The sequence below is a fragment of the Sus scrofa genome, chromosome 13, assembly GCF_054392235.1.
Source record: "Sus scrofa isolate SSC_HxYL_T2T_F1_AM1 chromosome 13, Sscrofa_HxYL_maternal_Yorkshire_Landrace_v2.0, whole genome shotgun sequence".
Taxonomy (NCBI): Eukaryota; Metazoa; Chordata; class Mammalia; order Artiodactyla; family Suidae; genus Sus; species Sus scrofa.
The window spans coordinates 82,651,463-82,671,281 of NC_139395.1; the positions used below are offsets into that span (position 1 = coordinate 82,651,463).

The following is a 19,819-nucleotide window of genomic DNA, read 5'->3' on the forward strand; positions in this document are numbered from 1 at the left end:
CCTATATAATAGGAATGGTTCCTACTTGCAGAGGTGCTTGGAATACTGACAGTTACAGACAGAGAAAGACAAATAGTGTATGATCTCCTTTATATGTGGAACCTAAGGAAGAAAGAAAGAAACCAAACTCATAAAAAATAAATCACATTTGTGGTTACCAGAGTTGTGGATGGAGTGGAGGAGAGGGAATTGGATGAAGGGGGTCAAAAGGTACAAACTTCCAGGTATAAGATATGAGAGTACTAGCAATGTAATGCACAGCATGGTCAATACAGAGAACACTGCTTTATGGTGTATTTGAAAGCTGTCAAGAGAATAAATCCTAAGAGTTTTCATCATGAGTCAAAAAACCATTTTTTTTCTTTTAAAAAAAATCTATTTGAGATGATGGATGCTAACTACACTTATTGCAGTAACCATTTCACAATACATGTAAGTTAAGTCGTTACGCTGTACACCTGAGACTTATTCAGTGCTGTATGTCAATCACATCTCAGTAAAACTGGGAAAAAAGAAAAGGGAACAGCCTTATAACTGAAAAAAGGGTTTCAGGGTTTTTTAAATTATTAAGTACTTTAGAAGGTATTAAAATGATTTAATGGCTATTTTTTCCCACTTCATCATTCATCTGATTGACCCTACAGTAGATTCCTTAAAACAGCTTTAAAATCCAAGTCAACCTTGCTTAGGCTGATGAAGTCATATTAACTGGTAATTTTTTTTTTTTTGGTCTTTTTTTGCCTTTTCTAAGGCTGCTCCCATGGCATATGGAGATTCCCAGGCTAGGGGTCGAATGGGAGCTGTAGCCACCGGCCTACACCACAGCCACAGCAATGCCAGGTCTGAGCCTTGTCTGCGACCTACACCACAGCTCACAGCAACGCCGGATCCTTAACCCACTGAGCAAGGGCAGGGATCGAACCCGAAACCTCATGGTTCCTAGTCGGATTCGTAAACCACTAAGCCATGATGGGAACTCCTGGTAATTTTTAAAAAATATTTGTATAGTAGTTCCCTTGCAGTGCAGCCAGTTAAGGATTCTGCATTGTTACTGCAGCAGCTCGGTTGCTGCTATGGCATGGGTTCGATCTCTGGCACCAGGGAACTTTCATAGGCTGCAGGCATGGCCAAAAAAAAAAGTGTTTGTATGTCCTGAAACAGTTACACAATCAATAAAAATGGGTCCCATTTAAAGTCCAACGAGCCCCCACTGCATGCAGCCCCAGAACACCCATGGAGCAGACTCTGTTAGTATTTAGGGCACGATGTACAAAACTATTTTTGAAGGGTTTAATACATATCAATGAATGACTAGTCATCTTGGACAAGCTTCCTCTATACTATCGTGACAGCTTCATATCTGGAACTACACAGATGAGGAGGCACTATCACTTTTCCAGTGTTCACTGGCAGCAAGGAAAGTGGGTGTGGGTCCAAAATAGTCAAGTGTCTTTACAGAGAGAAAAAAAGGACAAAGGGGTTGTTTGTGTTTTTCCTTCCAAAGGGAGAGAGAGCTTTCCAAAGAATAGGAGCTGGTGGCCCAGGCGGTAGGTCATTTCATTTCTGTATCTTTAAGGCTGCTTCAGGAGGGCTGCCCGGCTTGCCTGGCATCTGCCCCTCCCCAGCCACTCCTCCTCTTCTCTAGCAACTTTGTGGGGATCCTGGGCTTGCGCTGTGAGGGTCCTTGATCTGATGAGGGCGATTCTTCCTCCCACCCTTCCTCCTTCCTTCCCTCCCTTTCCTCCTTTTGTCCAGGGCACCTTCTGTTTGCCATTTACTGCTCTAGACATTGAAGATTCAACTGCCAGTAAAACAGACAGGTTCTTCTCCTGTGGAGCTTGCACCCTAATGGGGAGGTGTTGGGGAGAAGGTGGGGAGAGGCATCATTAGCCAGGAAACCCAGTGGAAGTCAAGTAAGTTAACTTAAAAGAGATCATTTAAAAGAGGGATCAGATGAGTGAAGGAAATACAACAGGGAATAGGATAGAGAATGACCAGTTGTGGCAGCAGAAAATTATCAGTCTGACAGTGTGATCACGGAGGACTTCTGCAAGGAGGTGACATTTGAGTTGAGACCTGAATGATGACAACAAGCCAGTCATGCCAAAAACTGGGGAAAAGATTTCCAAGCAGAAGGAACAACAGGTGCAAAGTCTCTGGGGCAGGAACAAGTCTGCCATTCGTGAAGGCCAGTGTGGCTGGACCATAACAATGGATGCGGTGGGTGGGGAGGGGTTTGAGATGAAGTTGGAGGAGTGGACAGGCCATGGTAAGGTATTCAGACTTTATTCTATATGCAAAGGGAAGCTCTTTGAGGGCATGACCTGATTTGAGTTCTTAAAAGATCTCTCAGCTGGCTGTGTTGAGAATAGACCATGGGAGATATCTCTGTCCTTCTGGGCTGCTATGACAAAAATACCATGGCGGGGCAGGGGGGTGGGATGTTAAACCACATCTATATCTCACATTTCTGGAGACTGGCAAGTCCAAGATTCAGGCACATGTGGTGTCTGGAAGGACTGGCTTTTTGGTTCTTAGATGGGCATCCTTTTGCAGAGCCCTTACAAGGCAGAAGGGGAAGGGGAGCTCTCTAGGGTCTTACATAAATCACTAATCCCATGAGTGAAGTGCCCTAATCACCTTCCAAAGGCCCATCCTCCAAATACCATCACTTTGGGAGGTAGGTTTCAACCTAGGCATTGGGGGAGGGGCACAAACGTCCAGTCTAGAGCAGGCAACAGAGTCAGTTAGGAAATGCCTGCAGTCTTTCTGATGAGTGAGGATGGCTATTTCAAATAAAATTAGAGATTCATGAAGACAGGTGGACAGATTTGAGATATGTTTTGGAGACAGATGTACTAATTGAGGTAACGCCAGCTACTGTCCCCGAAAACCTGGTGGTTTTTCACATAAAGTCCAAACAAGGGTTCTAGAAGAGCAAGTAGCTCTCCAAGTGGTGACTTGGGGACCCAGGATCCTTCCACCTTGGACTCTGCCAGCCCTGGGGTCCCAGAATTCTTTGCAGGGTCCTCTTTACCCTGAGGACAGAGGGAGAAAGCAAGCATACAGGAGGTACACACAGGTACCTGCCCGTAGCACAGATCATTCTGCTTATATCTGCTGAGGAAATCTAGTCACACACCATACCTGAATGACCACGAGCTAGGAAAAGTCGTCCCTGTGTGGGCAGCCATTTGCCATCAAGGGTTCTACACTGTGGAAAGGGAGCACAGATGGGCAGCCAGCTGCCACTTCTGTCATGGCAGATGGCAAACTTTCTGGTGCATGCACGAAGAGGCTGCGGGAAAGCAAGGTCCCAAAGATAACTCCTTGGCTTTTTGCTGGAGGAGTGGTGGAAGGTGGTCAATAGCTGAAATGGAAAGTTTAGGAAGGAGATTTATGGCGGGAGCGGGAGGGACCATGAGTTCCATTTTGGACGTACGTGGTATGAGCTGCCTTTGAGACACCCAAAGAGAAAGCTGGAAAGGCAGCTGGTATGCGAGCCAGGACTGCAGATGAGGCAACAAGATTGAAGATTTTTAAAAATTTTTTAAATATTTTTTTCTTTTTTTTTTTGCTTTTTAGGGCTGCTCCCACAGCATATGGAGGTTCCCAGGCTAGGGGTTGAATAGGAGCTGCAGCTGCCAGCCTACACAACAGCCACAGCAATGCCATATCTGAGCCACGTTTGTGACCTACACCACAGCTCATGGCAATGACGGATCCTTAATCCCCTGAGCAAGGCCAGGGATCGAACCCGAGTCCTCATGGATACTACTCAGATTCGTTTCCACTGCACCACAACAGGAACAGATTGAAGATTTAAACATTTCGTTTTCCCTTTACCCAATGGCTTCTGATCCCGTACGGCCCTCTCATTACCCTCTCATTACCCTCGATCCTCGGTGCCTTAACCACATCAGCAGAAATTCTCTCCTTCTCAGAGACAAGGGTTACAATTTCACTACTTGTGAAATGTGTTACTATTTCACACATTCACTCACCCACCAAGTTTACTGAGTGTCTACCATGTGCCCTAGTGATTAGTGAGGAAGATATAGACTCCGCCTCATGAAGATTGAGTCTACTAGGAGAAGATAATAAACAAATAAAGAAATAACTGTTGGAGTTCCTGCTGTGGTGCAGTGGGTTAATAATCCAACTGTAGGAGTTCCCGTAGTGGCACAGTGATTAACGAATCCGACTAGGAACCATGAGGTTGTGGGTTCGATCCCTGCCCTTGCTCAGTGGGTTAAGGATCCGGCGTTGCCGTGAGCTGTGGTGTAGGTTGCAGACGTGGCTCGGATCCTGTGTTGCTGTGCCTCTGGCGTAGGCCGGTGGCTACAGCTCCGATTGGACCCCTAGCCTGGGAACCTCCATATGCCGCAGGAGCGGCCCAATAAATGGCAAAAAGACAAAAAGAAAAAAAAAAAAAAAAAAGAAAGAATCCAACTGTATCCACCCAGGGTTGGTACAGAGGTATGGGTTCAATCCCCCCCACCCCAGCATAGTAGGTTAAAGGATCTGGTGTTGCAGCATAGGTTGCAGCTATGGGTGATTCAGCCTCAGTCCCTGGCCTGGGAACTTCCACATGCCTTGGGGGTGGCCAAAAAGGAAAAAAAAAAAAAAGAAATATTTAATCAGATATTGGAAGGAACTTCAAGGAACATGTTGTGTGTCTCTATGGGGGAGGCGGGGGTGATGGCAGGCAAGAACGAAAGCAGGTGCAAAGGCCCAGAGGCAGAAGCGTGGCCAAGTGGGGTGGGAATGGGGAAGACTGGTGGGGGATGAGGTCAGAGAGGTGGGCGGTGGCTAGATCATGCAGTTACCAAAACAGGTTTTTCCCCCCCAACACCGTCGTGTAACTGGAGAAGGAGGGAGAAAAACACTCCTATTTCCGGGTGCAGAAATCTTTGCAAAGAAACTTATGCACAGTCAAGAACTTCCTGTGCAGTTCCTCCAGTGAAAGTCCTTCAGAGTGGAGGACTTGCGACCAACATAAGAAAGGGTCACAGTCTCCTACTGCGGAGCCCAGAACACATGATTTCTCCTCCTGCAGTCGGTTTTCTGCACAGTTAATTGCAGCCACATGTGAAGCCCTGCAGGGGAGTGTTTGAAGCCCTGCCATCAGAGACCTGGACAAACACTCCCCAGTGCGCCTGCTCTGAGCAAAACCAGTTGTGTGATCAGCCCAGGAGGATGGGACCAAAAAGTGCTGCAATGAGAAATGCTATGTTTTCTGAATTTCAACTCCAAAATCTGAGCGAGAGGCCTTTCTTGACATGTTTTTTGTAAATATCAGAAGAAGCTGGTTTAAATGGGAAAAAAAAATGTTTTTTTCCCCAGGAAGACACGGTTTCACTGTTATGTTACTGTCATGGTTCCCTCCTGATCTGCCCACTGCAGGGAGGCTGAGAAACAAAAATAGCCACGGTGGGGGCTGGACTTTTTTCCTCACTCTTGATCACAGCAGGACCTGGACAGTAACTGCTGACACAAGGGCAGGGCTTTCTAGCTGATGCTCCTGAGGTTATCGCACTCAAGGCTGACATCCAGAGAACTGGGCCCAGCTCTCTGTGTAGAGTGGGGTGGGTTTTAGCTCCCCAGCATCTAGAGGTGTAGCCTACCCTACTGGGGTAAAATTTTCCACTGGCGGGGTCAACACATGGCCCCTCCCTGACAGCCAGGAGGCAGGGGAATGACTCAGATTCAGCCAACTCATTTTGCTCCCGCTGGGCACCTTCAAATGCTGTCTATTACCATTTGATCCTCAATACCCGAAGGGTACACTTACTTGCACTTGTGTTCTGTAACTTACTTGTGATGGAACTAGGGCTTGAACTCAAATCTGTCTCCAAAGTTCATACTCTTTTGACCACAAACCTGGAAACTGGAATCCTCTGGTCATTTGCTGTGGGTCCTGGCCACCAAAGCCTGTTTCCTTTGCTTTACAAGGACTAGGGTGTCCCGGACAGCCCCTGAATTCTGTGCAACTCCAACCTACATAGGAAAGACAGTCCACTGTTGCTGCAATTGGTCAGGATCTGCTGGTAGATTTTCTTTCTTTTTTGGACGTGTATTTCTTTTTATTGACAATTGTGTTCAGTGCAAATCAATTCCATAACATGAGAAGTTACTGTGAATCAAAGTATAAACACACAATGTGCAATCCAAAACAGATGTACAGCTTTCAGGCTATGAAGCAAAAAGGCAGTGTTCATTCACACTCACAGTAGCTTGAGGTCTATTAGGTCTGCTTGTTTCCATGTTGGATTGACTTTGGTTATGAAGATTACTGAGGCCATCCTGGGTCCTGGAATATCTCGACAGTGGCATGTGACCACATGACAAAAGACTCCCAGGAGTGTCCATTTCTAAAAAGCTTTCTCAGGAGTTCCCATTGTGGCTCAGTGGTTAACAAATCTGACTAGCATCTATGAGGAAACAGGTTCGATCCCTGGCCTTGCTCAGTGGGTCAAGGATCCGGTGTTGCCGTGAGCTATAGTGTAGGTCGAAGATGCGGCTGGGATCTGGCATTGCTGTGGCTGTGGTGCAGGCCAGTGGCTACAGCTCTGATTCGACCCCTAGCCTGGGAACCTCCACATGCCGCGGGTGCAGCTCTAAAAAAACAACAACAACAAAAAAGATCTACTTTCAGAATCAGGCCCTCGTTAGGATTCTGGACCTCCTTAGACCCAGGTTCTCTAAAAATATCGACAGATGGTGATGGGTATTCTGATTGCTCACAGCATTCTGCTGACTGCAGGCCCAGGCTTAGAGTCATGTCCTGCTTCAGTAAAATCTATTGCAGAGTCTGGGCGTCAACAAAGGCCTGGTTGACATCTACAAGCCAGCAGATGCACAGGGTGACATCCTGCTTGGATGGGTCAGGCTCCTTTTCCTGTACTGAAGCGTCGGGGGGTTGGGCTCCAAATAGGGCTTGTTTCCACAGACCCACAGTCATCGAGGCCTGGTTTTTCTCTCCCTCAGCTGTCCCTCTCTCTGGTGTGACCAAGTTTATCTGCAGGCTCCAAGCTTTGCTTCTATAGCAGCGAAGTGGCTACCAATAGGTCCAGGTGATACACTCTTATACCATGACATCCAGAGGAAGAGAAAGGCAGACCAAATCAAGAGCTGAGTGAGCATCTCCTTGGATGTCCTTGACTGTGTCTGGTCCTGCGCTGAGCACTGCGGGAGGCTAGCACGTCACTGTGACCAGGAAGCTCCTGTTCTGGGGCCAAGGAGGTCAGGCCCTCCAAACCACGAGGCTGCAGGAGAATATGGGGGCACGTTCCCTCCTGATCAGCTTCCATCATACTTTGAACCAACCAGCTTAACCCCAAAAAGTGTCAAGTCCAGACATCGTTCAGTCCTTAGATCTGTGAAACTCCCTGCTGCATTCACCACCCCTGATCCTTCTTGAAATTCCTTACTTGACAGGTTCCTGACTTGGCTGTCAATGGAATACATCAAAATGGAGAATTTTACACTTACCGATGCCCAGGGAATCAGGCATCTGCACGCTGACCAAACTTTGTGGGTGACTTCAACGCAAGCAGTCCTGATTGAGAACCACTGCCCTAGGCTGCTGTGACACCACCCCCTTCTGGTCCATTCATTCTTTCTGCACAGATTTACTGAGTGTGTACTAGGTGCCAGGCTCTCAGGGAGATGCTGAGCACACAGAGCTCATGTCCTTATGGAGGTTATGTTTTAACAGGGGTCGGGGTGGGGAGAGAGACAAACAAATAAATGCCCCAGAGATTTCAGATAGTGCAATGAGCTATAAAGGAAGGAACTCAGGATGAAGTGAGAATAAAGACTACCTAAGATGGGATGTTGAGAGTGGCTGCCCTGCTTTATTCATAGCAGCCAAGGCAGGGAAGCAACCTAAGTGTCCATCGATGGATGAATGGAGAAATAGGGCGTGGTATCCAAAAAACAGAATATTATTCAGCCTTAAAAAAGAAGGGGAACTCCCGCCTTTTGTGCCAGTGTGGATGGAGCTGGAGGAATTCTACTAAGTGAAATATGCCGGAGAAAGACAAGTGGTGTATGACTGCAGTTATACGGGGAATCTGAAATAGTCAAACCCATAGAGGGAAAGAGAAGAATGACGGTTACTAGGAGCTCAGGGGAGAGGGAAATGAGCTGATGGTCAAAGGGTACAGACTGCAGGCAGGCAAGATAAATAATTTCCAGTGATCTGTTACACAGCAAATGCCTGGAGGTAACAATATCATACTGTATACCTAAGATTTGCTAAGAGGGCAGCTCTTATGTTCAGTGCTCTTACGCACACACACGTGGAAAGTAATATGTCTTTTCTATCAAAGGAAACCTTGGTTACTCCATTTTGCTCCTGTTAGCCTTCCTGCAACCCCCACCCCTCCCCTTTCCCTCTTCTTCAATAACAATTTGTTTCAAATTAGCCAACCGGGAAGAATGTGCACCCTGACCTGACCAATGGGAAGGGGACAGGTAAATCACCTGTGTTAGGGATAAATAGGGGAAGGTCCTTTGTTCGGCGCGCACTTTTTGGAGTATCTGCGCCCTTCTGCAGAAGTAAAGAGCCTTGTCAAGATCTCCCTGTGTTCAGGTGTCTCATTTTTCGACACCGATGATCCGAGCCATGTCCCTAACACACACACACCACACACACGCACACACTAATAATAATTAAGGGAGGGCAGAGGAACCCAGTAGTAGTTGGGAGGTGATGGATACTGGATATGGATATGTTTATGACCTTGATGATGGCGGTTTCACAGGTGTGTACTTAGCTCCAAACATATAGCATTGTATATGTTAAATCTTTTTACCTGTCAATCATACCTCAATAAAGTGTTGTTTTATTTTTTTAATTTTTGGCCACGAGGCATATGGCATGCAGAAGTTCCTGGGCTAGGGATTGAACCCAAGACACAGCAGCAACCCAAGCCCCGGCAGTGACAAGGCCGGCTCCTTAACCCAATAAAGTGGTTTTGAACAACAGCTGCCCTGGAAAGCAGCAACGGTCAGAAGGAACGTGTTTAGGGCCTCAGAGGAAAGGGAGGAGGGGCAAGAGGCAGGAGATAAAGGAAGCTGGTGATCACCACCACGCTGGGCCCAGTGGGCAGCCGTAAGGAATTTGGATTTTTCTCAAAGCAACAAGCCTCGACTCCTCATATTCTCACTGGGCTCTCTGGGTTTTTGTTGTTGTATGTTTTGTGTTTTGTTTTTGCTTCTTAGGGCTGCACCTGAAGCACATGGAAGTTTTCTAGGCTAGGGGTTGAATCAGAGCTGCAGCTGCCGGCCTGCACCACAGCCACAGCAACTCAGAATCCACAACCCACTGAGTGAGGCCAAGGATCAAACCCACATCCTAATGGATACTAGTTGGATTCATTTCCGCTGAGCCACAATGGGAACTCCAGGGCTTTTCTCTATCTGCTGCATAAGCACCACTGTTCTCCCAGCTTCCCCCTCGCTCATCTTATTTTACCTGGGGGTGGCTCTTGGTTGGCCATTAGGACCTCTCTGTGAGATCTCGGACTCATGAATCAAATGCAGGCTGGAGCCTTCATCTGTCTGTCCCACAGACTCCTCAAACTCATGCAAAGCCCTCAGGCAGAATCCCCCTCCATCTGCTCCACCTCTGTCTCTCTGGGGCAGGTAACAACACTACCTGCTACTCAGACATCCTCCTAGAAACATGAGTGTCCCTGTGAGCCCCTGCCCCCATCCCACAGCCAATCAACTGCCAATTTATTCAAACCTCCTACATATTTCTCAAGACTCTCTTTTCCTTACCCTCCTGCCGAATGGCAGTCCTAAACCTGACGACCACAGCTCTCCCCTGGGTAGCTGCAGTTGCGCCCCAACTCCCTTGTCCTGTCCCTGTCCCCCTACCACAGTCCTCTTCCCCTCAACTACGCTCTTCCCACTGACTGCCAAGGCGAACTTGCTCAAGTCTAAGTCTGCCGGCCATGAACCTGGAAAAGTCTGAATTCCTCCCAGTGGAGTGGTGGAATCCATTTTTTCTCTCTCCTTCCCACCCCCCAGCCCTATTCTTCTTGATCTTGGCCTAAGCCTGGATAACAAAAGGTGGCCTTGGGAATGGGATTCAAGGAAGCGGGAGAGACAGGACAGCCGAAGAGCACACAGACCCGAGATAGGCAAAGAGGGCTTGTGAAGAGTCTGCAGTTCCAGGCCTTGGAATCCGGGCTGAAACCAAGAAGGGTGGGCTCCAGGGAGATAATGCGAGTGGCTGGAGGGGCTGCAGGGGAGGGACTATGCAACGGGGATGAAGAAGAGAAAGTGAAGGCGCAGGCCAGTTTCCTGGAGCCACTGGCACTGTGCGGTGGTCCCAGCCCCGGTGGACACATGCAGATCAACAGGGTGGGAAAAGGCATCAGGACCAGGCTCACCACAGGGCACTCTGAACGCTCCAGGTACCTTCGAGCTGGAACACAATGATTGAACCTCAAAAGGACCTGTTCGTGGGCCCTGGTGTGGGAGCTGAATCCGCTTGATCAAGTGCCCTCCTGTCCTTGCGTCAAGCCTCTCCCACCTCCTCGATCACCTTCCTGGAAAGGACTCTGACCCTCCTGTGAGCCTCTGCTGCTCCCCTGCAGCTCTCAAACCTGAAGTGACTTCACCCCTGCCCGTCACCTGGCTACTCTCTGTTCATCCTTTTAATTGCTATTAGATGGCTGAGTATTTTGGGAAGGCGAGGAAAGCAGGCTTGGGCATCACCCAGCCCACGGTTAGAACTCCAGCTTTCCCGTGTGCTCCCTATGAGCCTGTAGTGGTCATTTTATCTGTCTTAGTACCAGAAAACCAGACAACCCCTTCCTTGTGGGTCTTTCTGAGGCTCAAATGGACTTCATTTTTTAAAAAAAAATTTTTTTAGGGCCACACCCATGGCATATGGAGAGTCCCAGACTAGGGCTCCAACTGGAACTGTAGCTGCCAGCCTGGGCCACAGCCACAGCAATGCCAGATCTGAGCTGCATCTGTGACAGCTCATGGCAACACCGGATTCTTAACCTATTGAGCGAGGCCAGGGATCAAACCTGTGTCCTCATGGATGCTAGTCAGATTCGTTTCTGCTGAGCCATGATGAGACCTCTTTTTTAAGTTCCTGGGGGAGTTTCTGTTGTGGCTCAGCAGATTAAGAACCAGACATAGTGTCCATGAGGATGCGGATTTGATCCCTGGCCTTACTTAGTAGGTTAAGGATCTGGCATAGTTTGTAGATATGGCTGGAATCTGGTGTGGCTGTGGCTGTGGCTGTGGCTGTGGCATGGACTGGCAGCTGCACCTCTGATTTGACCCCTAGCCTGGGAACGGACTTCCATATGCCCTAGGTGTGGCCCTAAAAACAAATAAATAAATTTCCTGGGACACAAGGGGTGCTCAAATAATGTAAGCTCCCTTTCTTGCCCTCGGGGTGCTCAATAAATGTCAGTCCTAATTCTAGAGTCACTGAACCAGCTAGTCCACAGGAGGCTACCAGCGGAGTCTGAGAGCACTGCCTTCCCTTCTCCCTTGACTCCCTTTACAGGTTACGGTGGACTCAAGTCTCACTTACTATGTATTGGAAATGATGCATTTTCCATGCAGAGTGACAGGAGCGATAACTTACTGGAGTCTACTCTGCATCTGACCTTCACTAGCTGTTTTCTAGCTAGACTCTTAGTTAATATTCCCCATGACTATAGGGAGTCAGTCCTACTAATCATTGCCCTAATATATCCAAGTTGAGGCCTTAAGTTCAATAACTTTCCTGAAGTCACATAGTCAGTAATTGATGGAGACAAGATAGAAAACCAGTCTTCTGGATTCCAAGGCCCATGTCCTTATAAACAGACCACATTTTTCTCTCATTAAAAATATAATAATAGTGGTGACAGAAATAGTTAACATTTGGTGATTACCTATTTGCTGGACATCATTATAACTCTGTATATGTATTAATTCAATTAACTTCTGCAAACACCCTATGAACTAGTTACTGTTATTATCCTGTTTTGTTTTGGTTTTTTTGTTGTTGTTGGGTTTTTATTTTTGTTTTTGTTTTTGTTTGGTCTTTTTAGGGCCACACCCATGGCATATGGAGATTCCCAGGCCAGGGGTTGAATCAGAGCTGTAGCAGCCTGCCTAAGCCACAGCCACAGCAATGCCAGATCCCAGCCGTGTCTGCGACCTATACCACAACTCACAGCAATGCTGGATCCTTAACCCACTGAGTGAGGCCAAGGATAGAACCTGCATCCTCATGGATGCTAGCCAGGTTTGTTTCCACTGAGCCATGATGGGAATTTCTTGGTTTGTTTGTTTTTTACCACGCCTGAGAATGCAGAAGTTCCTGGTCCAGGGATCAAACCTGGGTCAGAGCAGCAACCTGAGCTGTTGCAGTGACAATGCCAGCTCCTTAAACTGCTAGGCCATTAGGGAAATTCTGCATTTTTCAGAGAAGAATTGAAGCATAAGAAGGTGAAACGACTTGCCCAGATCACTAGGCAGAAGCTGTCTTTATATATAACATGTCCTGGAACACTGCAAACTTCAACCTTTTTTCTTCAATGAGCATAAGACCTACAATCGAGAGTGGGAATAAGTGGGTAAGTTTTACACACAAAGATGTCAGCTGTTACGTTGAAATTCAAGGAAGGAGGAATTCTGAGTGTGCTCAGGGTTTGCAAGCCTGTGAGCAAAAGCCCTGTTTTCCTGGGACTCTGTGTGTGCAGTGGAGGCCACCATCCAGAAGGATGGGTGAGATCCTGGGGGTCACAAGGAGGGGGAAGGAACTGGAGACTGAAGCTTGTCACCCATCCCTGGAGACCTACAGTGTCATAAGCTGTGCAAAGATGATGAGCATCCCCAGGGAACAAGGACGCACTCTTCCAATCAGCAAACAGAGCAGACAGCTTGCACAATCTCCCTGCCCCCCATGGAGTGTGTCACCATGATGTCACCTTGTTTATTCCCCGTGTGGGAATCAGGTCCCACTGGGGCTTGATTAACCGCCAGCCACAGAGAGTGAAATGACAGTGCTTTTAAACTTATTCTTCAGACCCTCAGGAGCTCCTCATCTAACTCGGAAGTAAATCACAGGGTTGTTTAATCTTTGCTCTGATTCTGCGATTTAGAAGCAATTCTATGTCACTCCCCTTCAATCACTGGGCATGTCATCACTTAAGTGCAGTGTGAAAATCATCCATGCAGACAAACCATATTCATGGCAAGTCTCTTCCAGGTCCAGACAGGAGGGGGGCCTGGGATAAGGTGTCACCTAAGGATGGTTCCATCCCCATGGATTAGCAACTGAGGCATGGGGATGTTTAAGAAACAATTAGAGTTGTATTAGGAGCCTTTAAAGGAGATGAACATGACCCATAGGAGCACATGACAGGGGGCAAAGGACGCCTCCCTGCAGAGCTGATGTCCAACTGGGGCCGGGAGGTAGGGTAGGAGTGAGGCAGGTGACAGAAGGAAAGAACAGCTTGTATGAAAGCAGGAGACAAGACAATTCCAGCTGCATGAAGGGTAGGGAGTCAGAGGGAGGGCACCTCAAGGACGAGCGGCCGGGGCAGATCATCTGGGACTCCATAGGCCAGGTTAGGGTGTGAGCATTTTCAGGGCTCTTTCTTTCTCTCTCTCTCTCTTTCTTTCTTTCTCTCTCTCTCTCCCCTTTCTTCCTTCCTTCCTTTCTCTTTCTTTTTTTCTCTCTCTCTCTCCCTCCCCTTTCTTCCTTCCTTCCTTTCTCTTTCTTTTTTTCTCTCTCTCTCTCCCCTTTCTTCCTTCCTTCCTTTCTCTTTCTTTCTTTTTCTTTCTTTCTTTCTTTCTTTCTTTCTTTCTTTCTTTCTTTCTTTCTTTCTTTCTTTCTTTCTTTCTTTCTTTCTTTCTCTCTTTCCTTTTCTTTCTTTCTTTCTTTCTTTCTTTCTTTCTTTCTTTCTTTCTTTCTTTCTTTCTTTCTTTCTTTCTCTCTTTCTCTCTCTCTCTCTCTCTCTCTCTCTCTCTCTCTCTCTCTCTCTCTCCCTCCCTCCCTCCCTCCCTCTCTCTCTCTCTCTCCCTTTCTCCCTTTCTCTCTTTCTTTTTTGCTTTTTAGGGCCACACCCGCTGTATATGGTTTCCAGGCTAGGGGTCTAATCAGAGATGCAGCTGCCACCGTACATCACAGCCACAGCAATGCAGGATCCAAGCCATGTCTGCAACCTACATCACAGCTCACAGCAATGCTGGATCCTTAACCCACTGAACAAGGCCAGGGATTGAACCCACAACCACATGGATACTAGTTGGATTCATTTCTGCTGTGCCACTATGGGAACTCTGGTTTTTCATTTTTTAAGGGTGATGGAAAATTCAAGGATTTTAGGCAGGGAGTGACATGATGGTCTCTGTGACAGAGGGATGGATGGAAGGGAGAGGTGGGCAGCCAGGGGAGAGGCCACTGCTGCTGTGGAGGTGAGGAATCAAGGTGTCTTGGGCAGGGATGGAGAGGATCTAATGGTTTGAGAGATGTTTAAGAGCAAGGATTAGCAGGATTTGGTGAGATTAAGGACTGCTGAGATTATGTAAAAGCAACTCCTTTTCATCTCTCTCATAAAAGATTTTCATCAGGGATTCACTGGCTAATGCGAGGTATTAATTAGTTCCTTTCTGTACTATTAAGTGATCTCCTGTTTAGGAGCTAAGGTTGAGCAGTGGGGCTTCCATTCTCAGGGCAAATTCTTATTAGGCATCTTTCAAGTGCCAGACACTGTCCTAGGCACCAGGAATACAAATTTTAAAAAATGACATATTATCTATTTGAGGTGGAAAGAGCATTGGAACTAGCAGACATAGGTTCAGATTCCTGCCTCACCACCTCCTGGCCTCTGGAGGAAATTTGATTGAAGTCCTTTACACTTTTGGAGTCTCAGTTTGTAACATGGGGATCAAAACACCCAACTTCCAGAATTGGTGTGTGGATTAATGAGAAAATGTATGGAAAACAAGTGCGGGGTGTGACGAAGTAAATAGTCACCCCTTCCACCAGCTCCTCCTCTTTCCAGGGTTAATCATCTAGATTAAAACCAAATTCTATACATCAGGTTTAAGAAAACATTCCTCAGTAGAAAACCCACAAGATGATGGACCTAATAATAATATTTCCATAACACACAATTGTAGTTATTCTGGATGGGCAAGTTGCCGCCCTCCCAGGAAGGTTTCCAATGTAAGGAAATATGTTTTTGGCTCTGTGTCTTAGCACTGCTTCTTCCTTATAGATGCTGGCATTCTGGTTTGCACGCTCATTCTGAGGACGCTTCCCCCCCCCCCCCCCCCACTCCCCCCGGCTCTCTGCTTTCTCCTGCTTCCCGTCCAGGTTTCTGGTGGCCACCATCCAGCCCCTTGAGCTCCTGGTCTGGAATCAAGTGTCATGTTGGTGCTCTGGGTGCCTGCACTGTGCTCTCCACACACACGGCGAAAGGCAGATCCAGGCGCCCATCACTGGAAAGGCTGGCCCAGGCCTTGGCCCCTCACTTCCAGAGACTTACCTGTACAAGCCATAGGTCCACAGAGCTGCAGATTTCTTAGCCTCCTTTCTCATGTGTATGTCTGTGTGTGAGCACACATGGGAGAACAAAGAGGATGCCCTTCCCCAGGCCCTGATTTTCAGCAGGGGGCCTGAGACTGCCCTATCCCCTCGATTGATGCCCCTGCCGCTCCTGTGGTTACCGACTCCTGGTCACCTGTGCCTGCTTTTCCACCCAGGGTCCTGCCAGCCCATTTATCACTCTCTGTGTTCCATTTATGTTCCACAGAGATAGTTATTACATCTTTCAATGTGGCTATTTTTTTTTCTCCCTCTTCTCATAGTTTTCTATCATTTCATATATTTGGAGCAGGGGAAAGTGTCAAAGTCTGACCTTACGACATCACTTGACCAGCAGCCTCCCAGAGCCTTTGCACATGCCTCTGTTAGCCCACTCTTACCTTGTATTAAAAGTGCTTACACTGTTGACTGCACCATTTGCCCAAAGCCATAGGTCAGGCTGCAGAGCCAGGATTTGAACCTCAGTCTATTGACTCCAAGATCTCTTGTCTAGAACACTGAAGAATGCATAACTGGCATAAAATAGGTGCTCAATTAATTTTTTTGGTCTATTTAGTGCTACATCTATGGCATATGGAGGTTCCCAGGCTAGGGGTTGAATCAGACCTGCAGCTGCCAGCCGATGCCACAGCCACAGCAACGCCAGATCTGAGCCACATCTGTGACCTAAGCCTCAGCTTGCAGCAAGGTCAGATCCTTAACCCACTGAGTGAGGCCAGGGATTGGACCTGCATCCTCATGGATACTAGTTGGGTTCTTAACCTGCTGAGCCACAATGGGAACTCCACAATTAATGTTTGTTGAGTGACTTAGCCTTGGATTCTCATTACTATCTTCTAATGACAGATTTTTTTTTTCTTTTCTTTTTTTTCTTTTGGCCACCAGCAGCATATGGAGATGCCAGGCAGGGATTAGATCCTACCTATGCTGCAGCTGTAGCAATAAAAAATCCTTTAACCCACAGAGCTGGGCCAGGGATTGAACCTGCATCCTAGTGCCAATCTTGTTGCACCACAGCGAGAATTCCTCCATTACTATCTTCTAGATTCATCATAATCCTTCTTTTTTTGTTTGTTTGTTAGTTTGTCATCCTTTTAGGGCCCTACGGCAATGTGGGATCCTTCACCCACTAAGAGAGGCCAGGGTTTGAACCCGTGTCATGGATACTAGTCGGGTTTGTTACCACTGAGCTGCAATGGGAATTCCAATCCTTTGTTTTCTCTTCCTTGAGCCAACCCACTCTTTAGAAATGCAAGGTCACCCCACTGCTGCCGCCTCCTCCTTCTGCTGCTCTTGGTGCTGCTTACGTGTGCTTGTATGGTGCGGACCTTGTACCTCTTTTGTGAAGCGGCAGCTGAGGGGACTCCAGTGCACGCCATGGCCGATGAAGAGCCCCAGGAAGGAGTCAAGAGAGAACAACGATCATATTAATTTGAAGGTGATGGGGCAGGATGCTTCTGTGGTGCAGTTTAAGATTAAGAGGCAAACACCACTTAATAAACTAATGAAAGCCTATTGTGAATGACACAGTTTGTCAGTGAGGCAGATGAGATGCCGATTGGACAGGCAGCCAATCAATGAACCAGACACGCTTGCACAGTTGGAAATGGAGGGTGAAAATACAACGGATGTGTTCCAGCAGCAGACAGGAGGTGTCTACTAAAAAGGGAACCTGCTACTTTACTCTAGAATTCTGTTCCTCCAGACCAAGAAGACATTCTCAATTAGAAAACCACAATTTGGTTCTACCACATCTTAACTACTACAGTATACTTGTCTCTATTCTTTCATTTTCTCCTTCCCCATTCCTTTGTTGTACTTAAAATAACCGGTGTATGTGCACAAGCATATTGCATTTTTTAAAAAAAAAAAACTAAATGGCCAATGGTATGTTTTGATTGACATCAAATGCAGCTGGGATGGGGAAAAATACTGGTTCTGTGAACATACCCCCTTTCTCCATTAGTGGCATGCTCATTCATTTCTTACCTTTATATTCCAGTAAGTTATTTTGCTCTCAATGTTTAACCAGAAAAAAAAAAACACCATAAAAATTCTTGCATATTTTGTTCAATTGGAGACTTTTAATGTTTTTTGTTTATCACTGCAAAACCAAGGACAATTTTATAACTTTTTGGTATGTAGCTGTTACATGCAGGGCAATCTGTCTTTAAGTAAGGGTACATTACTCTAAAAGAAATGAGTCCTACAGAATGAACTTCTTTGCAGAACAGATACTGACTCACAGACTTTGAAAAACTTATGGTCTCCAAAGGAGACAGTTTGGGGGGTGGCGGGATGCGCTGGGATTGTGGGTTGGAAATCCTATAAAATTGGATTGTGATGATCATGGTACAACTATAAATGTAATAAGTTTATTGAATAATAAAAAAAATTCCTGTTAAAAAATAAATAATAAAAGAAATGAGTCCTAGATAGTTTTTCCTTCAAGTCAAGCATCTTCTTGTTTAAATAAATATATTGTTTAAAATGAAACAAAAGAAAAAAGAAGTGCAAGGTTGCTGAACACCCAACCCTTCCCTACTCTGCCCTGCCTGTGCGCATTGCAAACATTATAATCAGTCAGACTCTCTCACAGTCTGGACCCTGCTGCATGACTCGGCATTCTGCGCACACACACTAATTGATGAGCATTTGCCCTCCCAGTGTAGATTCACATTTTCCTTTTACCAACTGAATGTCCTAAATGTCTTGAAAAACAAATAAAAAAAAGTTATAAATTAGGTTCATGCAGTGGGCTCCTTCTAATGTTCTGGAATTTTTACTTCCCACTCTAATTTTGGCCTAAAACATGAAAAACAAACACATTTAGAAATAATACAGGAATTCCTCTTGTGATTCAGTGGAAATGAATCTGACTAGTATCCCATGAGGATGTGGCTTCAATCCCCGGCCTCGCTCAGTGGGTTAAGGATCCGGCGTGGCCATGAGCTGTAGTGTAGGCCGCAGACGTGGCTCAGAACTTGTGTTGCTGTGGCTGTAGCGTGGGCCAGCAGCTACAGCTCTGATTCAGCCCCTGGCCTGGGAACCTCCATATGCCACGGGTGTGGCCCTAAAAAAGACGAAAAAAAAAGGAAAAGAAAAAAAGAAATAATACAATTCTGTGATCCTGGTTATCTGTAAACAGACTACAACTAAGAACATTTTCTATAATTTTCTACAATGTTATATTTGAACAAAACTCAGTTTCTCTCACTCAACTTCATACCAAACCAGTGAGGCAGGTATTACCATTCTTTCTTTTTTCCCAATGAAGAAACTGAAGCACAGAGAAGTTAAGTGAATTGGCTAAAGTTGCACAGTATGTAAGTGGCAGAACATGTAACACAATGCAGATCTTTTTATATCTAATCTTTGTACAGCCTAGTATATCAGTGCTATTTCTACTGTTTTTTTTTTTTTCCTAAAACACTGCTTTTCAAGTGCTGGACATGTGAATATGAACTTCACGATCATTTTTGTTTCAAAATTATCTTTGACTAGAAAGATAAAAACATTCACAGAGTCACTGATTTTTATTTGTTATAGGTCTCTTTTTTGTGTGTATTTGTATTATTTCATTTTGCTTTATTGCTTGTCTTTGACATTTTATCCATATAGTACTGTGAATGTCAGAGGGACTATTTTGCATCCTCAGTGAGGTGCCAGCCCCAGACACAAGTTTGCAGAGCTCTTCCAAATAGTTACCCCAGAAGTTACACAACCTGAAAGCTCAGGCTTGCCATCGAGGTCCCAAGTCACATATTCTTACTCTTTTCAAAAAAAGGTAAATGAATAAATGTATAACCAAATTTGTTTGAAGTTGCACCCAAGCTTTTCACGGATACCGCAAATCTCATGCATTTTTAAAAAGAGCCTTTAAAGAACAGGTATCTTGTGTTTTAGCAGGGAAAAATACAAAAATTGTCAGATCATGATTTGTATGAAATGCTCTGTGACTCAGTCAACCACTAGCTGACCTCAGGATGCAAATCTCAGCTTCCACCCAACTCCCCTGCTACTGCCCCACCCTGGGGTTTTCCCACACTGTTTTTGTAGCTTTCACTTAAAATAATGTTAGCTGGAGCCTTCAGTGTAACCAGGCCATTGCTCTCTAACTTTGTTCCTCCAGCAGAACAGACAATAGAAGCTGTCCCTCTCGCTTGTTAAGTATAAACCCACTGTCAAGTGGAGCCAAGGGCGTACTGGACTCAAGGCTTTTATCATCAG

The 19,819-nt window shown here is 46.2% G+C and overlaps 1 pseudogene; it reads left to right on the top strand.

Moving 5' to 3' along the window:
• Positions 1-16,966: 16,966 nt before the first annotated feature.
• On the top strand, positions 16,967-17,315 carry LOC100524711 (small ubiquitin-related modifier 2 pseudogene; annotated as a pseudogene).
• The last annotated feature ends 2,504 nt before the right edge of the window (positions 17,316-19,819 follow it).